The sequence below is a fragment of the Manduca sexta genome, chromosome 26 (assembly GCF_014839805.1).
Source record: "Manduca sexta isolate Smith_Timp_Sample1 chromosome 26, JHU_Msex_v1.0, whole genome shotgun sequence".
Taxonomy (NCBI): domain Eukaryota; kingdom Metazoa; phylum Arthropoda; class Insecta; order Lepidoptera; family Sphingidae; genus Manduca; species Manduca sexta.
Genome location: NC_051140.1, coordinates 16842948 through 16865819, shown reverse-complemented (window position 1 = coordinate 16865819; position 22872 = coordinate 16842948). Strand labels below are relative to the sequence as shown.

General features: G+C 33.0%; 1 protein-coding gene across 1 annotated transcript in view; it reads left to right on the top strand.

The window, feature by feature from the left end:
* LOC115452770 (ATP-binding cassette sub-family G member 8) overlaps nucleotides 1-22872 on the top strand; it is a 77733-nt gene that overhangs the window by 23084 nt on the left and 31777 nt on the right. The window contains exons 2-3 of the mRNA XM_037443448.1: nucleotides 4064-4147; nucleotides 22197-22269. The gene's annotated coding sequence lies outside the window, so the exon portion shown is untranslated. The remainder of the gene's footprint in view (nucleotides 1-4063; nucleotides 4148-22196; nucleotides 22270-22872) is intronic.

Below are 22872 nucleotides of genomic sequence, written 5' to 3'. Positions count from 1 at the left end.
TGTTATTCGTATTTAATATTTTCTGTTCACTACCCAAATATTAAATAAGTAAAAAAATGTATACACTGTCCCACCGCTGGGCATCCAAGTGTCATTATGTAATAATACTAATACTGTCGACAGCATGTTAGGCAATAATACATTCTTGCCTCCTCATTCAAATGCAGTAGAAAATATACTAATATTCAATATTATATGCACAATAGTACGATCAGATCGTTATGCATAATAAAAATGCATAAATCTTTTACAAGTTCCGATTTCACTTTCAATAAGTATTACGTCTAGTTCCGCAAGTAACGGAGCCAGTTATGTTATGGTCGACTAATTATAATTCTAATGAATACATTAATTAACGTCAATTATTATAAATGAGTCATTGACAGATTTCAATCTATGTTATTACTAGTGTTCATATGTAAATTGTAATGACTATCGTATTTGGTCATGCACGTGTGATTAAAAATTGCATTGTTGTCATTAAAAATTTAGAAACCCACGTAAGATCTAGGCAGATCTCTTTGAAACTTTTGAATTACCGGTGTCAGAAACTATGATGGTTTTTAGCCGTTCAATCAAATCAAGAGACAAATAGTTTAGCAAAGTTTGAGTTCACTCGTCGTGCCATTGCCTAATTGTTTGGGAATAAATGCGCATTATGTATCGATAGGATTGCTACTAGTAATAACTATCACATAAATTCAATAACTCAAACCAGCTACTTAAAACATTTGCTATAATCGCCTCTATTCGACTATTCATTGGAATCGGAAATGTACTAATTGCAATTGATATTTGTCGGCAAATACAAAGCGCGAACATTGTTTTTTCATAAAGCATTTGGTTTGTCGCATTCACGCGTCCACGTGTTTTAACGCTCCAAATGAGATTACGTTGTAATTATAATGAAAAAATGTTGTAATTGGTTCATTGTCTGCACCTAATAATTCATGCTTGAAATTGTTCATGATTTTATAAGAATTGTTCGTGTTTGCTTTGTGTTTAATTGAGAATGCGTATACAAGAGCATGCGTTCTTTTTTTAAATTAGATTTTTCTTATTTAGTTATGTTGAGTATTTCTCAATCGGATTTGTGGGTAGTGTCAAAACAAATGTTTTACATAATTTTTAAGCCATATCAATAGTTGCCTATATTATATACTGACTCACTGATGGGCATGGACCTTCTTTAATTCAGAGTGCATTAATCCAAGATCCTATATGTATATTAAATAATATTAAAGTTCGCATTTCATCTTTGAAATATAAGCTCTACTCTACACTGTATTTAAAGATTCACTGACCAACTTATTTGTATAATTTATCATTGACATACAGTAAGGTAGTCGTGGTATCGAAATAATCAGTAGCCAGTGCCCATCTCACCATGGCACACATGTTACGTAGATTGACAGGCATCCTCGCCCTTTGTCTATGACTGGAATCACAATAGAGATGACCTCAATGTGATAATGTATAAGAATCAAATTCCATATGAGATGTTGTAATGGAAAATTAGCATTTAATTGGAGTGATATGTAAGCATGTCTATTAACAGACAAAAAATTAAATAAAAAAAAACATATTCATACTTTGAACGGAATAGACATGTTGTTATTTTCTAAACTATGCCTAAAGAACGTTATTTGTGTAACAATCGTGTGTAGATCGCTGCGGCGGTTATACTGCGGTTGGTTATGCTAATCGATTACAGATTGTGCGCGATTGTCGCCACTCGCCATCCCTCGAAACTCGCGTATTATTCACTAGGGTTGCCTTCCAACGTAATTTCACACGCTAAATTCCTTTAGTAATTCCAGTCTAATAAGCCGTGGAAAGGAATTCGAAACCTTGAGAGTACATTAGCTACTGTCGCTGATATAGCGTTGCATTCTTGACATTTATTTTCACAAAGCTGCCAGCCCTGTGAGTCAATGACTGAAGAGCGATGATTGTTTGTTTATTGTGACATCGCATTGCGATATCGTAGTTTGTTTTCACGGATAACTTTATTAGGAAGGTTTCTTTTTTTATATATGCAAATGACCACACTGCATCTGATAGTAAGTGGAGTGGGGTCCAATAAAATGTCGACAGATGAGAGAAGATTACCTCTTGACAGTGGACACAATTATGCCTGCCTGTTGGAACCGGATATACATAGGCTGATCCCGGAACGCGACACATTTACATATGCTACTATGGTGGGTTTTAACACCTTGTGTACGGTAGTCGCTATCTGGGCGGATATAAAATATATCCTAACACTAGAACAATGTTTGTCAAACTGTACGCATTCTTAAAACTGTAGGGTTATATGTATAGCCCCCTACAGATCCCGGTACACTTCATAACACGTTTATCCTTATGTTGTATTAGAACGTGCGTGAACTATCATAATGAACAAAATACTCTTTGGATACTTGATTTTGTATTGTAATTACTAAAAGTAGAATTATAGAGCGCGTAATGTTACAATTATGTTAAAACCGTACTGAACTATAGAGAAATTAATTAATGTCTTGTTTATTGCATGTTACTGTAGTTATTATGTCTTGCAATATTAGAGCGACCATAATATGTGGGGGACTTGGAACTATATAGGCATTATATTGGACGTCAAACTTTATGATTTCCGTAGGAAGATTTCAATTTAAATGTACGTATAGTTTTGAAATATTTTTTTTATTTAATAAACAGTAAATTAAGTAGTTTTGTCAATCTTAACCAAGTCGTTAAAATATTTCCTTATAAGATATTTTAATGAAACTGGATATCCTACCGCCAAATGCAAAATTTCAAGATTAACGGTAAATCGTGAATAATGGCTTCCATGTTTAGTGCACAAAATTATTCAAAGTTAACGAGAAACTAACAATACAGTTATTTAGTCATTAATCAACGTAGTTGAGAAGTGGATTTGGGGTTTAAGTGCATGAAATTGGACATTAAAGTACGTAAGCTGGCCTTTATTTTGAGCTATTTCGCGAATAGCTTCTTTTATTTTATCAATGAATAAAAAATTATATCTAGTACTTTCAGCGGAAATAACCTATGGTCTGTGAATTCAGAGGTTCTGGCTTTGCATCCCAGATTGGAAAATTGTAAATTAATTAATTACCAAATTATTTGGGATATTTTTAAAGATAATTTGAATACAGTTGAAGAGATAGTAGATATATGAACCTAAGTATGTAAAAACATCTGGAGTATACTACATGGACCTTGTAGAAACTAGGTCGAATTTCCATACTTTCTAGCGTCTTTGCCTTACATACTATTAGAATTAAAGTAACAATTTAAAATAGGATCCTTTCAATTTTATCCGTAGTTTTTTTATCTTTTCCAGTTGTGTCTCTATAATTAAGGTTAAAATACCTTTTGTAGTTAATAATTTTGTCTCCCACTTTGCTATGGAGAGAGATGGAAATATATTTATACACAATTCCTGCTTATCCTTCTATTTGAGTAATTTCATTAATATTAATAAGTGCTTCCAGGGATATATAATGCGTGCCACTGCTTATCCTGGTAGGATTACAGTAGTGGGTGTGAAGGGCGGGATAGTTGCGAAAAAGATAATGCATTGAAAAAATAAATTGACAGGGATGTAACAACCCTAATATAAACTAACACGTAGCGTTTATGATCTAAGATACAATGAGTGATTCGAATAATCCCACCGCATTATTAATTAGTAGTAACATTTTTACGATCGTTGCGCGTGAGTGTGAGCGCGCTACAAATGTAACATGCAAATTGCGATTATGAATAGAAAAGTGGAAGTCACGAATTTCACCAGCACAACCTCTGTCGCATTGCTCGTGTCATAGCAAATGAAAGTATGGTCTTCGGTAAAAGACTTTGCATCTGAAATAGACGTCATTTTAAATTCTGATGGTTGATAATAAAGTTCAAATTGAGTTAATGATCTAGATGATGGGACATGCGTAGAATTGTCACGTCGGAAGAATAGTACGCACAAGTTCACGAGTACGGTAACGAATGTGTACGAACTTTCACAAAAAAAGAAACAAATTAACCAAATCCGTTTTTGTTGCAGAATTTCTCCAGAATAAATGACATAGTTCCAACTGTTTACGAGACGCTTTAGCAGTTCGGAAATACACTACAAATTATTGGAAGGGTAAGTTTTCTTTAACTTTAAACGAGATGCATTAAAGAGCAAAATTTTTTTAAAGCAACATTAGAAAAAAAATCTTCAAACAACAGCTTTGTTGTTATTTGGGAACCTTATATTATGTAATACTACTTATAAAATCTTTTTACGAACCAACTAAAACGAATAACATTTATCATTTTTCTTGTAACAACAGCTTCGTTGTTATTTGGGAACCTTATATTATTTAATACTACTTATAAACAAACTTTTTACAAACCAAATAAAACGAACAAAATTTATCAAGCGTTCATAATTCAAACTCTAAACGCCTTATAAGTTTCCATATTAGGTATTATTTATTGACAAGTCCTACTCGATTTCATTTAGGATATATCGACTGCAATGCGAATACATAAATTTATTCTGTGTGCTATACATAAACGCGATCAGCAAGCCGTTTCTATTTCCATATCGTAAAACGATCTTACAGTTAAGTGGGCCACTCAAGCAGATCTTATGAAAAGTGCTATAATGATAATCGATTAATTACACATGCTTTAATCGATTGGAATACATATTGAGTCGACGACGCGTGAAACGTTCTTATATTTAGGAAGTTAATTCTATAGCTCTGTTTGACGATTTTATGTGATTGGATTTAATTTATTGAGTAATTTATTCTACTCAAACGCATTGCGTATAGCAAGAGATAGTTATTGAGATTTATAGTCCTTTCTAAGACATTTCTACTGATCTATTTTCATCTTACTTATGTTTTTCTGGTATTAAGTTACTGAGGCTTATTAAAATTGATATAATTCGATTCAGTTTTGAAATCGTATTTAATGAGGTTTAACGTAGTACGTTTTATTAACTTAATTTTTTAGATAGATATACAATAACTTTACTAGAAAGAGTACAATTCTTTGAATTTTTATAAATAATTTCTGCGAATTTGAACTAATTATAGCAACAACATTTATAATAATAATAATCCAACTTAAATCTAATAATAATTATGATAATCAGTGCTGCAGCTATTATTTTAATAGCTAATAATTTAGATTTACCGGAAAGGTAATAAATACAAGTAGAAAGATCGCAATACCTGATGTTACATAAATCAGCTAGATTAACCGTGAAAGTTCGGAATTATCAACAATAACGATCCGCATTCGTCGAACAATCATAAAATTAAACATTTGCTATTTCACTTTCGATGACGATAAACTTGTATCGTCAATAAAGCGAAAGTTAGTTTTGTGAATAAAATCCGTATGTTACCGTTTGGTTTACAAAAACTTGTTGACCCACTGTTGGCTCGTTCGTGCCTTAACTTGAAACAAGTAAAAACTTGAATGAACCGCCTTGTCTGTATTCTGAAAGACAACGTAAATCTGGACCGCGTGTGTTGTTATGGTATTTGTTATCGAATGTCACGTTGAATTGACTAGATTTGAGAGATTTACATATCAGCATTGGATTGTATACTGTCACACTGCTGGGCACGGGCCTCCTCTACTACTAAGAAGGTTAACACCTTAACTCACGCAGGCTTAGTGCGGGTTGACCGAAGTCAAATACGTTCGAAATTCTTTTACAGAAATTCTCAAGTATGCCGGTTACCTCACGATGTTTTCACGATTGTTTAAAACAAGCGATAATTCGTAAAGGGTTCTCATATAACTTTAGAAAAGTTAGAGTTGCGTGCCCTTGGGTTTTGAACCTGCGGATATTCGTCTCGACACCCGTTGTACTCTCAACTAGGCTATCGCCGTTTGTTTGTTTACCAACATCTATCAAACATTATCAAGTAAATATAAAATGTTATTGCTTCTGTTAGCTTTTTCCCACTGCTTAATCCGTGTGGTGTATCTGTGTCATAAAATATTTCATCGAGTGACAGGTTTTATCCAAAGTCAAAAGATCGTTAAAAATTTTCGCCTTTTTGATGTTAGTAAATGGATAATAAACTATTAACCATAGATCTATGAATTTAAAGATCAGTTTTATATAATTTCACGAGGAATCTTGAAATATGCGTTGACTTTGGGTAATTAATGCAATTTTTTGTTCGTGCATTAACCGTTCTTATTGCATGTTCAAATTTGTGGAACCGTCAAATCTATTGAATGAAAGTACAAACATTAAATCCAAATTAAATTCTTTGCCAGCAAACTAAATATTTGCCTAGAACAGCTACTGTTAGAAACAATTATGAGCTACGGTTAATACCATATTGACCCACTTGGGTTGAGCAAATACATTCCTAAGATTATGAACGGTGGAACACGGTTAAGTAATATTTAATTTGATAATACGCTGTAATTAAACGTGGTCACGAGGTTTTCGGTGAATGTGTGAAACTGACATTAAACATTACTTAATCCCTGGTTATAATAAAGCCGTGAATTGCTTGCGTGCTGTCAATTAATATTAAACCATCGTTATTGGTTGTAAATTAAAAATGTAGTTTCAATTACTATACTGTAATGTTCTTATAAAACTAAACTTTAAATGTCAGTCATAAGAGTTTCAAAATATAGTTCATTTATCTTAGTTATAAGTAGCTATAAATCATTATAATTATCATTAATTAACGCAACTATTGAATATAAATTTAGCACGATGGAGCCATACTTTTGTGCACATTGAAAATTGTTTGGTTCAACTATACTGGTGTCAGAGTCTTCTAGAAAATCTACGTAGAGCGGCAATATATTGTTGCTTCCATAGGGTTGCTTCAATTACCGGTGCAAAAAAATGCGGTAACGTAAGTAACAAATCTCTAGACTCTAGTATGATGTTCTTTGTTTAGTATAAGAATATTCGTGTTTATTCATTCAATAATGATTTAAAATCGAATGTTTCCAAAGCGTAGATATCAAAATATTTTATTAATAACCAGACCCAAAATTCAGACTTAAATGGAAATACCGAACATGGCCGCCCGCTTAATTAATTAAAACCGCAGTTTGTGACACGTTTCCTTTCGGCGGGCGACAGACATTCTTTCATCATTAATAATTTGCAATTGCGTAACCCTTCTGACTAATTCTACCTCTATTTTGGAAGGCAGTGGGATAGGTGACTTCATTTTGTTCAGAATCTTTTTTAGAATCTCTCATACCATATTTAACATTAGGATCAGAAATTATTAACAGGTATAATTATTATGAACCTGTTTTTTTAAGACTAGAAGGCCAATTACGGATTGGGTTACTGATGTTTCGTATCTTAAGACGTTTTAAACTGGGAACAGGCAGCGGTAAGACTTCCGTTCCATAATATCGTTGCTTAAATTCCTTGTTCTCGTAAAACAATTCCAACGTATGTGCAAACATGCGTAAACAGGTGTTTAGCATAGCTAATCAGTCATCACCAATGATGCACGCACATGTTATGCTTAATGGAAAGTGAAAAAAGCGTTAAAAATTCTAAAAATAACAATTGATATTTTAAAGGTCCGAAAGTGAAAGCTTTACTTAAAAATAAAAAAAACATAAGAATATTCCATGTTCAAATTGCAAATAGAATTAAAAAAAATAATAAACGAAAAAACTAAGAAAAAAACGTCCCTATAATCCACAATATTTTTTAAATCTCTTTTATGACGCTTGACTTCAAAAAGGCCATAATTGAATCTCGTAAGAATACTGGAAATTAATAACAACAACTTTAATACAATCAGCAGATCATAACTCGCTCTACAAATTGTTTCTAACAAGCTTAATTTATCACTTTAATTGGAGATAAGTTAAGTGTACTGAAATAAACCAGAGCTTGGCTAAAGTAATCTGAATATATAATTTTACTACTTTTGCCAACTGTTCGAGAAGGACCTACTTTGGAAATAGCCTTATTTCGTAACTGTTAAATGTTTCCTGTGAACTACCTAAAGGCCCTGTATTATATATAAAATTGATACATAATACATTACATGATAAAAAACTATTACTAAGATAATAATGTATTTAATAATACTTCATTAATAAATTATGTATTAAGATAATATGTAAAGCTAAAAAACTACAACTAACAATCTAATTAAGGAACTTGTTATTTAACAATCACAAAGACTTTACACAGTTTATCATGAATAACCACCCTGATTTATTTACATTTGTCATGCTATTCTAGACTTACAAAATAAACAAATGGAAATTAAGACGTAGCAAATTAATAACCTAAATGAAGACCGTGTAGAAACCGACAGAGATAAATACATCGTCTAATAAGAAAATACACTGCACGATGTCGAGTGCAAAAAACACTCACGCAATTAGTGGGCGTGCGTGGATCATAGCAAGAACGCGAAGGCTAGCATAGTTAACAATTAGTGATAGTTTAGCTTAGCGGCCTCGGATGCGATGACACAGTGGCCTTTAAATATGCTGAACACCTGTTATGTCTGTATATTAATTTTGGGACGAGGGTCAAATATATGGTGTATTTGTTTATGTACAATTTACTTGTAGTGACAATTTTTTTTTACTGTAGTTACTGATTTTTTTATTACATATTACATAGGTTTCAAAGAGCGTATTTATTCCTTTTTTTATTGTAAAAATGCTGTAATGAATAGTTGGTGTTCGAAAGTAGAGCAGACGAAAAACTAGGTCGCTGCATAAGTGTATGTTTATATCATTAAGAATGAAATTACCTCTTTATTCAATCTCTAAGTGTTTTATCTGCGGAGTATGAAGTCCATTAAGAGTATTTTTATTGATCCCACTTCATTTCACGATTTATTTTAATACGGGTGAGCGCAAACATAGCGGAAATCGTCTACATACATAAGTTTAATGCAGTTCAATATACCATCTATGAAAAGATTACATAATATGCAAGCTGTGTTATTTTTATGTTTTAAATTCATAAATTTTAACTTATTAATAAAAGGTAAATAAACAATTGATATCGACTATTTAACCATTTATTCAAATCGTTTCCGCAACATTCATGAAAAAGGGATATGCGCTAAACTAACGTATAAGGATAGTGTTGAGAGATCAAGATTAGAAAATGTGTCGATAAATTGATTAAGAACAAAGCTTAAGCATGTTCTAGCGCCTTTCCGACGAGTCTGCGCGTACACTCAATCAATGTCTCAATACAGCAACAGCATTTCCATCCGATGCGCAATCTTACAACTTTTCACGCACTACCGCCAATTTAAATTGCGTTTAGCTCAACACTTAACGTCAGTTTGTTTATCTAATCAATGCGGAATTGATTTATTTTTATAGTTTTGTATTATGTACGAACACTTTAGGTTTTTATTGCAATACTTGATAATTTTTATTGCAAACAAATTAAACTTGTAACAAAAAGGTTACTTTTTACAAGCTTTTAATGTTCCTTGGTTTTCGCGAAATGTGGTTGCGTAAACCGCAAATCATTGTGGCAAAATAGATTAAATTTTTCTTAAGAATTATATATAACAAAAGTATTTACTTTTTCAACTGAAAAAAATCGTAGTATAATTTAAATTTCAAAATCGAGTTTTTCTTATGTTATTTCTTTATAAATCTTAAAGTCATTAAGAATGTCTCCATTATAGATTTATATAGTCATACAGAGCGAATAATGTCCACTTATGGGCTTTGTTCTTTTTAATGTCTGGTTTATTTTTAACGATATTCCAGCCCCTATCTACTAATGAATCTGGATCACTTTGTTATAAGTTAAAGTCAAAGTTATAGTCTGTGATATGCAAATTCCATGGTTTATCTATCTTGTTTGGTTCTCTTCCGTTAATACCTTTTTGTTTACTACGCAGTTGCATAACATATAATTCGAGCGGATAAACATGACTTCAGTGTTATTCAATACAAATGTTAGGTTACGTAATATTTGTTACTTAGAACTGTAATGTTCTAAAATCTGTGGTAATTGAATTTCGCAGTAATTTTTGGTGTAAATATCTTGTTAGCACTAAACAATTTGGTTGAATATTGCCCTTCCTTTATTTAGTTTTGTAGGAAGTACGGATTGCGTTGCTATAGAGATACAGTAATGTACAGCACTGTATTTCCAAAATATAAGGATTATAAATATTACTGTTAAATTATTCATTTCTTCTTCTTGTTGCAGGTGTGTAGTGTTTACTTTAAAAATATAATGTATACATTTATTTAGGACAACTAAATATATAGGGACAGTTATAGGTTTTGGCGTCTCCTTTTAAGTATAGCAATACTTGTATTAGAAAACATTACTCTTCCATATCTATTGTAAGCTATTAATAAAAATCTAAGCAGTTCCATATACGATTAAAAGTACATATTATCCCTTTTGTATGGGCATAATTAAAGCATATGGACATACCCTAGATTGTTAAGAATATTTATTTATTTTTTACGGCATAATAATATAACTATATTAATGTGCTGTTAAAAGTAAGTGATCTCACTAATATAGATCACTGTGTCTATTTTATTATAATCAAGTACTTAGGTGGTATTGCAGTATATAGGTGGATAGGAGGCCAATTTTAGGTGCAATAATTGTTTATGTTTTGTAAGATTTTGTGTTTTTAACTTTGTTCCAATAATAAACTTCTTTCTTACTTAGTTTTTCTTATAATTACTTTCTAGAGTTATTGTAAATGTAATAGTGTATGATTTAAAGTTAACCTAACAAATAAATAAATAGAAATGAAAAGAAATACTTCATTATTCTATGCGTAGCGCGACTGAAGGCACTCGTAATACTTATTTATATTTTCTTACCTGCTATAAATATTGATTACAACTTGACAATGTGAATTATAGGTATATAAATTAGTTTATGTCTTTATGGTCAAGACAGGGAATTCCGTCCATTCGACTTTGTACATAAATATTTATCAGAACAAAATACGAACATGTGTGCAATGAGTCGACACGGCTCGACACCTACGGACTAATGTTGTGAATGCCCCATAAAAAGCATAACAAGCGTAATTGCACCAATGATTGTTCGCCGTTGAATGGCCCAGTTCTGTGCCACTCAAATAGTGAATTAATGCGAATGTGAGAAAATAAATGTCGCGCAAGATTTACTGGAAGTTGACTGGCAATTTCTTTTATTGGATGGGGTGTGAGTGGTAAGGGTCTGTGCATATGTTTTTAGACGAGTTGAAGACGCGCGTTTTTTTATAGATGGTCTTTGTGCCTCTGCAGAGCTGATAATTATAATAATAATATCAGTCATGTATTATAGTGTCCCAGTGCTGGGTACGGGCCTTCTCTACTACTGATAGGAGTAGGTCTTGGTCCACCACGATGGTCATAGTGCGGATTGGTAGACTTCACACACCCTCAAAATTCTTATAGAGAATTTCTCAGGTATGCAGGTTTCCTCACAATGATTTCCTTCACGGTTAAAGCAAGTTAAAGAAAAAAATACGCACATAATTTTTATAAAAGTCAGAGGTGTGTGTGTGCCCTTTGAATTTGAACCTGCGGACATTCGTCTTGGCAGTCCGTTCCACACCCAACTAGGCTATCGCCGATCTACAAAGCGCATATTATGCGTGAACAAAAGTACAAGATTCCCCAATGCAACGCTTCTACGGCGTGTTTCAGTTGCTTTTAAGTGTATTGTCAGATCGTTTAAAAAATCCTGTGCTCTGGCTCTAAGAATTGGTTGATGGGTTGTATAGATTTTAAGTTCGCTGGATAATTAGGGGACCACTGCATCAAATCTATACATTCGCATCGGTTATATTGCATATTGCGTTTAGGTATATAATGTACCGAAGTAATCCTGCTTAGGAATATAATTATTCACACAGGCTAAAGACTCTACAAGCATTCTTTTAGTACTAGTAAGTGGTTCTAATAGACTTTATGATATAAAGAGTCGATTATGATGTTAAAGGGAGGAAATTATTACAACAAAATAGGTACTACTAACAAGAGGTCATCAGCTTGCTATGTTGTTATTTACTTATTAACGTTAGCTATGTTTTGAATTCAGTGACCGTGAGAACGGTTGACAATAATTCTATGAATTTCTACTTTATGACTAAGGTTTTCTGCTGATTACGAATGTCGATTCACGACTATAATTTAATATTTTTCTAATGCTATAATCATTTTCTCATTTCCTTTTGAGGGTAATTGTCGCACATTTTAATGGAATGTATTGCAATTTATAAGTTTTGCAAGTGTCATCTTGTATGTTAGCTGCAATTTATTTTACTATTAGAACAAAACTGAAACAAATTACTATTAGATGAAAACGCTTTACTATTGGGAGAAAAGTTTCCTAAGAATTTAAAAGAAACTTATGAGTCCAATTCCTCTTTAGACAAAACTAAAGAAGATTCAATTACATCATCAAACGAAAATACAGATTCCGCAAGTAAATCTCAAACATATTATCTTCAAAAAAGAATTTTATAAAATAAATTAACTACGCACTCAGAGCATAACATTCCGGCAACATGGTAACGGTATCTCACAACCTTTAACTTATTACGTGAGTTACGCTTCGAGGAATGTCGAGATCTTTTCATTGGCAATGCTCTTATGAGTATGATCTGTGACACGCACGTGTTATGTCTGCTTGCGTTGTAGCGATGAAAAATATTTTCAATGTATTATATCGCCGAGCTTTCAACTTTAAGGATAATCAAGGAAGACAACTTAGAAAAACATAACGCAATGATTTTTTGCTTAATATGCATGTTAGGAAATGCAGTTTAAAGGTTTATACACAGTAGATACTTTAAAGCTTACACAATATGTTTCGATAACAATATAATATGCCGAGTATCGATTGAAAACAATCATATCTTAGAGACAAATATACCGCCAATGAGTTACATATGTACATATTTAATATATGTACTTATAATTTCCAGGCGTTTCTGTATCGTTTTATGTAATTTTTTTTATTAAAACTAAATACTTAGTTTAATTGCAATGAATTATGTTATTCAAATCAAAACTTAAAAACGCTTTACATAAAAGTTCATTGTTGCTTGGATATGTTTGTCTTTCAAGCGTCGTTATGAATTTCGAAGTCTTTCGAACCTGCCACATAAAATAATACTGTATGTGTAATCTTCAAAAATATAATATAAATTGTTAATTTCAGTATAAACTACAAAATACAAATGCCTTTAACACTGAAGTCATTAGGCTGTTTCATAAAGTAAATTTGCATAACTAAGCTTTTAATATGGTCGCAAATATTACTAAGAACAATCATCAACAGGATTTACTTTGCATTAGTCATCGGTGAATAAGACTCCGCGAAACGGGTTCGTCATATTCGCCAGTAGGTGGTTGGCCTTTCAACTGCACCCGCAAAAACTAACGGCCAACTTAATGTATGAACCCACGAATGTGAATATAAGAGTTTGTTGAAGCTTTTGAATCATTTAAAACTGACTACGGAACGTGGTTTAGATATTTTGAAAAATAATCTAAAAATCTATTACAAAAGAGATGATGGGATGTTCAAGAAACTAGAGCAAAATGCAAAGGCTTTGAAGAACCTAAGAAATTTGGTTATTTAGGTCCACGACCAGGGAGCTATTACCTGCTTATAATTTGTATTTATTGAATTAAAACGTAGGCTTCAGATTTCTAGTTACAAAAGGAAAATTCTCTCGTTATGCTTTCAGTATGCTGATCATAATACCCAAACATTGTTACTGGTTGACAATGCGAAAAATCTCGTAACACAAACAATGAGCAAGGATGGCACCTCGCCGCATCAAATGCACGTTAGTCACAGTTGCGTTACGGGGACCTTCGACGCTAATGGAAATCGCGTACTGTCTCGTCATTGTCTTATAAGCGAACATGACACAATTTCCCTTTAATAATTCATAATTGGTGCCGATCGCGTGAGAATTTTCTTAAACGTGGTATGCGGAGGCGCATAGTTCATTCATTCATAATCAATTAAATAATCGTGACTTAAAGTTGCAACTTAGATTATTTAAGAAATCATGTAGTCAGATGGGGTATAATTTTGATTTTTTTAGTATCATATAACGTGTATAACTTGTCCTTTTACGAACTGAGTGTAGGTAGTGAAAATATAAATCTGATTTTAAACGCGAAGTTTTTTTTCTATTTCCTATTATTATTTATTCTTTTTTATTGTGCACCTGTCTACGTTCCCACTACACCTCCTTAAGGTTGTCTGGGTAGATGCCCATGGTATTAAGTTCACCTGTATACCATATGTACAAAGGGTCAAATAAAAATAATAAATAAAGTATTTAATACAACCTCACATAACCTTTTCCTGCGTCATAAAAACACATTTTTCGTCATAAAAACACATCTTTTATTGTGTCAACATTGTCTCTCAGTCGTGTCCTTTAATTATAGTGACGGCAAACATCCCTAAAAGGTTGGCGAGGGGAAGTATCTAATGATGCATAGCAGGCACTGTATACAAAAGACGAGGAATTATACTTGCCTTTAGAATTTTACAAAGTAGCTAATGTTTATAAACAGACGACGCCGTTTGTGGAGTCACGTTACACAATTTACCAGCGGCATCGATAAAACACGATTCCGTGTTTTCCAGCGCATAGATTGTATTTTTCGGTTGCCATACAACAAGATAAACGTCTTTTGACATTTATTTGAAATAAATATGATTCGTGCATGAAATTTTTTTAAATGAAAAATAAAGATTAAAATTAATCGCATTATATGAAATTGAAGATGATACCGTGGACAAATCCTGTTTGTTCTATGTTCCTTAGTGCACATAATGCACTCTATTAAAAACATGATCACAGTAGCCTTCTGTCTGTCGCAGACCTTTCCCAAGGTGCGACATTGATCTTGTGCGCAGGCGCCGTCTCCTGTTTCCAGTTGTTTACTTCAGTAAGTGGTTACTTAAAGTATAAATTACAATGTCATTAGATACAACAGTTACTAAACAATTAACATTTATTTTATACTTAATAATATTCCTGTTATGTGTTCAGCTACTTTTGTAGTTGACTGTACTTAGGTATAGAGAGAGGGATCACTTATGTCTTGTTAAGGAGTCTTGGAGCAAGTTTATTCATTCTCTTATAGATCGGTGTCTTGCCAGGATAAGACACGAAATGTATTGCAAAACATCAGACTTAGCATTAGTCTTAATGTCAGCATAATTAAAAGATTAGTAAACGGATCTAATCAACAATACAGAACGTAGTTCTAATTACTACAGGGGCGTTATTCTCTATCCCGCACGTTATTTTGACAGTGCGTAACAAGCACGTAACACAACGCATCATGTTTAGGACTATAGAAACTTGGCTTACAGAATACCATTCCACGCACATTTCTCGAAGATAACATGACACGGCCGCGTTACGCGTTTACACTATATCATACAGAATAAGGGCCCAGATGTGGATTATGCGAATATAAAAATAACTTACAAATAAGCACATACATAATGTTGCATAAAAGGATATGTGATGATGTAATATGTCGGTTAATTAAGTTGTTAAGTTGACTCATTTTTTTATGATATACAGATAAATCTAACCTATTAAATAATACACATAATAAAACATATGTAATTAATAAAATAACAATACATATCTAAGAGTAATAATGAAACGGTAAGGGTCAAATTTAGGGCTAACTAAGGACAGGCCAATAATATTGACTAATTGCGTGAAGAGATTAATGAAGTAGATAATTTCTACATCGTGAAAATTGATAATGCAATCTATGCCTTCCTACTCTGATATAAGCTTCATATTGTTGCAAATAAAACTTCAATTTATATTTATATGACGATATCCGTAGCCCTTTATTCTAACATACATTGCAAGCCTTCAAGCGAGTACAATGATCGTAATGGCAGGGTCAGCGAACCACAGGCGCCGGGCCGCATACCGTCTTGGGTAAAAATAACTCTGGACCCCGAGCTCTGTTCGATATAGCCTTGCTTAGGGCTGATGGAATCTAAAATAGATTGCTGTTTAGGAAAGCAAAAACTATGTAATAATGAAGAAAGTACTGTGCCATTTTTAATTTCCCGGTTATATTTTGTTATGTCTTAAGTAAAAAAAAAAAAAAATATGAAGGTTCTAAATATTATACTTTACAGTTAGTTTTTATTTCTTAATATAATAGTATTCAATGTTTCTAATATTTAGATTGTTAAAATCTTTTTTTTTTCCATGATATAAAACACAAGGTAGACTCGAGTACTATTGCCAATTATTCCAAATTTATTTTATTAAATAAAGACATGTTTCTTACATTTCGTTTCATAAATTAGTTGATAACGTTAAACCTTCTAACGGTGAAGCCAAACTATGACTCATATATTTCATACATTTCAATAAACAAATTAAAACACACGATCTAGTTTTGCATAATTAATTTTCATGATTCATGATAATTGTCTTATACAAGTTTGATAAATCATGCTTTAATATTCTTGTACTTTACATACTTTTGTTGTGGCAAAATATCGCAGATTAATTCAATGGAGTCTATTTAAAATACTATCAATTGCTATACTATGTAAAATGAAAATTTAAATAGGATCTAAGCTTTGTGCGCTGGTAGCCCTAGTTAGCATTTACTGCAAATACAGAAATCTGCGTGCAACTTTGAACGTAATGGAAAATGCGTGCGTTCCGACTCACGCACTACCTTATGTTATTACTTCTAATTGCTTATAGATACTGTATGCTTGAAGAGATTTGTGGAATATATCCTAGAAAAACAAGACCAGTATAGCTCCAATCTGTGTAAAATATTTCTTTCTATAATTTTTTATAGTGTTAAATAAATATACATTATCACATGTTTAAGTATACTACATAACAAAGGCAAAACCTAATGAATAATTTGCCTTTCGTTCCTCTCATCGACAGCAATTATTACAAATACTCAGGTCAATCACGGATCAATACAATAATTTTAAACTTGAATTTCATAAAGTTGAGGCTTTACTATATTAAACTTTTTCGTTTCTAATCATAGGATAGAAATAAAGAGAGAAAATTGAACAATTTTACTACTGTGTTTAACACTTAAGTTCAAGATAAAAAATAATGAGTATAATAAATTAGTTCACGTAGGAAAACCGTACGTATGCAATTTAAATATCTTACTCTCCGTGATAGCATAGTGTTTCGCACTATTACTTAATTTCGTATTTAAAATGTAACAACTTTCGGATTTTTAATATTAGCATAAATAAAGTAAAAGTAACGTATGAAAGTAAAATCGACTATTGACACAGAAGAAAACCATCTACGTAATATGCGAGCTTTCTATGTTTAATGTGACTTAAACGGTGTTAATTTTACTGCTGTTATTTTCTTCTCTTGAGTGAAACTATGTAGGTTTATTATGTGTGTAATATACTATTTTATTACTTAATAAGAAAAAAGAAAGATAGATAATGAATATCTTAATTTAATGATACTGATAGTACTTATAAAGCATTTTGCATTAATAAGATAATATATTATTATATATTAAGTATTCGCCCAGAGTCTGGAATTTATGCCGGATATGGCGATAGGCTTGCCATCTATCACATCATGAGACGTAATACGCACGGCAAAGGAAAGTGCACCAGATACGCCCCTGCTTTCGCCTTCGGGTATAAAAGGCGGGAGTGTTTGTGTGTATTAGTTATATCTTTCATCTACGTCGATGTTCTAACTAGGCAGAGTTTATGTTATATTTTTGAAATTATTATTCTCATCTGTTAAGAACTATAGGAACAGGTCCTTTGACGATATCTTCCTTTGCCGCTAGAGCGATAATTATTAATTATTAATGAACACAACATATTCGAAAAGTCAGAGGTACGTGCCCTGGCGATTTTGATTGGATACGCGACCTTCGTCTTGGCCGTCCGTTGAACTTCCTGGTAGCATATCGCTTCTTTAATTAATATCTTTAGTAGGTATTTTATATGCGTTAAATTTATGTTTTATTTAGATCTACATTGACACAGTGTCATTATTGTCGGTCAGTTAGTAACAATCTAAGAAAATAAACGGATAATAATTCTCAAAATGTCTCTAATTTGTTGAACAAACGTACTAATCTTAAATATGGTGGTTTGGAGGACACACTACATAAAGTGGGCGAGCTTGCGCATAACTTCTTAAATGATTAGGCGCTATGTATGGATCGAGCACATGAATATACTTTACAAACTCGAAATGTATGTTAAAACTTGGGTAAAACTGGTATGAGCGAGATTGAACTGGATTTTAATGCTTGTATTCGTTGTCTTTTCCCGGGCAGACATTGTCCGGCTGGATGTAAAAATATGTAAATCAGCGTTTCCTTTTGTAGTCTGCTGTAGGCATGCTTATGTATCTTTAATGTATTATGCATTTTATGGACAGTGAATTTTAAAGACAGATGGTATGTGATTCCACAGAGCTTAAAGAATTATGGACTTATGGGTTGTTGTAACAACTAAACATTTTTGGTTCAGGAACTTTAAAAAAAGAGTGTCGATTGGCATGGAGGTGATCAAGTTTTTGACAATGTATATTGTGTAATGTAACTTACATACCGTAAACCCAACCCTAAACGCATTAATGAAACTGGTACTTCTTGCTGGTTATCTGGCCAGTAATACATGACGGAAGATCGGCAATTAAAACTGTCGTAATGTAATCTAACTTAACTTTAGGAAGAGTAATACTTTAGAACACAGAAAAAGAAACGTTGAATCATTTCAATATCTCCAGAAAGCCAAAAGCTACGGCCATGCACGAAGGAAGATTACTATTCAAAACCTTCGTAATTGATCTAACCTAAGAAATATAAAATCCATTACATAGCATAACAAGCATTGGATTATTTCTTTATATTGTGAAAGCTACGGTTATAGCACTTCATTGTTACACCCTGCTCTGTACTCCGAACCAGGTTATTCAAAAGACATTAACGCCACATCACACATAACAAACAAGCCTCTTTTATATAACATTCTTCAGTTTCGTTTGCTTCCAAGCATGGCAACGCGTGGGTAATATCAAATTAATAATTAGCATACAAAGAGAACGACACCCACGAATCTGACAAATGTGCAATCGATATATTAATAACGGTTTTGTAATGAATCATAATTTAGTGAAGGTAAAAATAAAGTTATAGATGGGAAGCATTTATTTTGATTGTGAATTATTACGATGTTGTACGGGTGTAATTAGTTTTGCAATAGCTTACTTATTATGATATGGTGGATCCCCTTTGTACGTTCATAAAACTAAAGTAAAACCCTCGAAGTGATTATTAAATTTAGGAATTGGCCCTTCTGTATTTTGTGATTAGTTCCTCCATACAAAAGTCACACGTCTAATCCACAGTCTAAACCAACATAATGAAAATAATTCCCGTGTACCAAGGATTTCAATGAACTTTCGACCTTAACACCCAGATTCAAAACTATATGCAGGTCATATAAGCTTTATACTTTTTCAGTGGCTTTCGGCTCAAACTTTCATTCCAATTATCTGTCATCATCCACATCCTCAAAAGCTATCAAACGTTTGCAAACATAAACAGCATCAAACTTATAATATTCTCAACAAACGGAACGTCAATGAAACCTTACTCATGTTTTGCGATAAAACAATATGTTCACGCGCAATTATGTTAATGAACACGCGATGTCGAGGAACCGGTAGCGTAAGACACGCTATCTATCGGGGTGAGGGTCTGCGACTTCCGAAGCGGTTACAATCGACTGATTGGGGGCTGGACCGGTACCTCGCCTATTGGCACACTGGCTTGCAACATCATGGCATCTATGTCGTCTTAACTCTCTGTTTATGATGTGCAACTGTTGGCATTTCGAATGTTAAAGAATTAGGTTATGAAACAGCTGCTCAGAGATATGTAAAGCAAATGATGGTCAGATTATTTTGCTATGATTGGTGAGTTGATAATTATTAATAAGCTTACTTTACATTAGCGAGTTTTTGAAGCAATATGTTGTGCAAGATTAATAGCCCACGAAACTCAGCGAAGCAAAACACAGCAAGGAACAACTTGGTAATGGATTACCCTAGCCGTGAAGAGTCTGTTTGATCGTGCTAATCCCAGGAACTTCTAAACCGATTGAATTATTTTTTTACTTATAGGAAGCTACTTGAGTGGTGTAAGTTACTTTTTAATCCTGGGAAAATATTTACCGCGGAAAAAAAATTCACACAGGCGGAGCCGGGGGCGAAAGCTAGTAGATTATAAGTTGTGATACTCACTTCGTACTAGAATCCCGTTACAGATGCTTGTAATCATAGTATGGGAAATAGTTTCGAAGGAAAATTAATATCCAGTTGTTTGTAATTTATATACTCCTTAGTATCAGTGGCGGTCCAGTGATCGAAATTCGACCATCGAATTTATTATATTGATAACACAAATTATACGCACATTTCATTTTTAATTATACCAAATCTTACACTCCGTGCGTGCAATATACTTAAAAAGCGATATCAAGTTTTTTCTTCACGTATTATTATATAGATGATTTTCAGTACTTATATTAGGGTCAGTAAATTCGCCGTAAAATAACACAAATTAGAGCGAAAATATCTTAACAGGAAAATGGCTTGTTTCGTAGTGGTAACTGTATATCTAGACGTTTTTATACTATGGTGTAATAGAATAATTCTTCCCTTTAAGTTAAGCGATTTATATTTGTTATCAATGAAAATTATATCTTGCGTTGCAATTTGTTTAAGAACGCACGATTCCGTTGTCCGTTTGCAAACAAATATTAATCAAAGTTTACTTTTGTGATAAGTACACTGTGTCCAATATACGTGACGGCTTAGTGACATGCCGTTATTTAAAATGGGTACCCTGTTCTAAATTATATTTATTTCTTTAAGGATGTTTTTTACAACTACATGTAGTTTATTAGATATGATTTTTTTTCCTTTACACTTTTACAATCTACAGTCTTACTTATAAAAATTTCGCAAAGCTATGCTTAGTTAAAACACAAATTTACTCGATCAGCTGTAAGTCAAAACCCGCCATCTTGCTTCTTAATAAGATTTCAACTAGGAAACCGGTGATCTTTTTGACAGCTATTTAAGCAATTCTTTACCTCCTCTTAGCGCTTAAACAAGTGTATAAGTAAGACTGCTAATGTGTATCTATAAGATAATTGACATGTGGTACCAATTAACACGAAAATCAAATTATTACAATTATAATAGACACGTCACTCTACACGTCTCGTATAAATCTTCATTAGCGTGTCATAGAGAAGAAATGTTATTTCCCTGATGTTCTGGAGAGAACAATACACAATCCACGGCTTGTTATAGGCGTTTTTCGCCGGGGGTCTAGTTCAAACTGTTACAGCGAAAGGTTAAGTTTACTTTACGTAACAATTTCCCAAGTTTAACCGTTAAACAAAAACACGTTTGAAAGCAAAGAAAACCTTCGGTTAAATATCGCACCATCACACACGAGCGAACGCTATCTATGCATCACGCTCATAACTCAGTGTTGAGTTGACATTTGCGTAACATACAATGAGATGGTGAGATTGGGTGTGCCATGTGCCAGTCACCGTCATTCGCGTCCGGTGTTACTGTACTGTTCGTTTGTACCAGCGACCTTTTGATTCGCTACAGTCCGCCAGGATACGGCCAATGTCGATCGTCAAAACTCCAGTCGTGATGAGTTTAGGAATTACGCAATTTGTGATTTTATTTTATGATATAGATAGTCTAATACTTAATACAACTGATAATTATATTATGTAGGTTTAAATATAAATATGTTATGATGAAAGATTGTAGTTGCAGTAACTTGAGTAGAAAGGCATTTTTTGTTAGTCTCTTATGAGTAAACATTTCGTTTTTTTATTTTTTTATTACTGCGTCTATTAGCGCAGGGTAATAGAGGTGGAATAACTGGCAACATAAAAAAAAAATGTTACAGATCCGAGGTTTGATATTAAGGACCAAACTAGTCTAGACACGATAACTCAGTATCCAAATATGCGAACCAGATTTGAAATTCAGATTTCTTTTTTCTTTATATGTAATGATGGTTTAAATATATTATTAGTAAAGTTTAAGAATATTTTTTTACAGATGAATATAAAAAGCAAAACGGAGTGATGATGTGCAGATATAAGAAAACAAGTCGTCAAATAGGATGACACCGGTAAGTGGAAATTAGAGTATTATCAGTATTACAGGATAGAACTCTAGTATGCAAGTGTCTGGATACCTATACATCATTATTTATTTCTGTCAACAACCAGTCATAGACTCTGTTCCGTTCCAGTTTTAAAAGGTATTCCAGTTATAATAATTGGTATATTATTGCCATGTTTTAGAGAATGTAATCAGTAAATTGAATAATTATTTTGAAAATGAATATCAATTTCTAGAGTGGTTGATGAGGGACGAGCAGAGTGCAGTGCTAATTAATGATTTGAAATCTTAACTTCTGGAAGTAAAAGTTATTGTTTAAGCAGATTCATCACTTAGAACGACAGGAGCGACTTGTTTGTCTTGTCATTTAGTTGAATAAAATACAGAATGAGAAACTTTCTCTTAAATTTCGTGTTTAGCTTCAAGTATTATAGGACAAAAATGAGTTTTATGATATAAAAGACCTGTGTTAACTGGGCGTTGGTACTAAAATTGCATTATTTAATAAGGTTGTCGAGGTGTGAGGTGTGAAAGCAGAACATGTCACAATCGGCTCTCGGCCTGGGTGGGGAGCGGCGGTACTCGGTTCCCTCTAACCCGCTGATGCAAG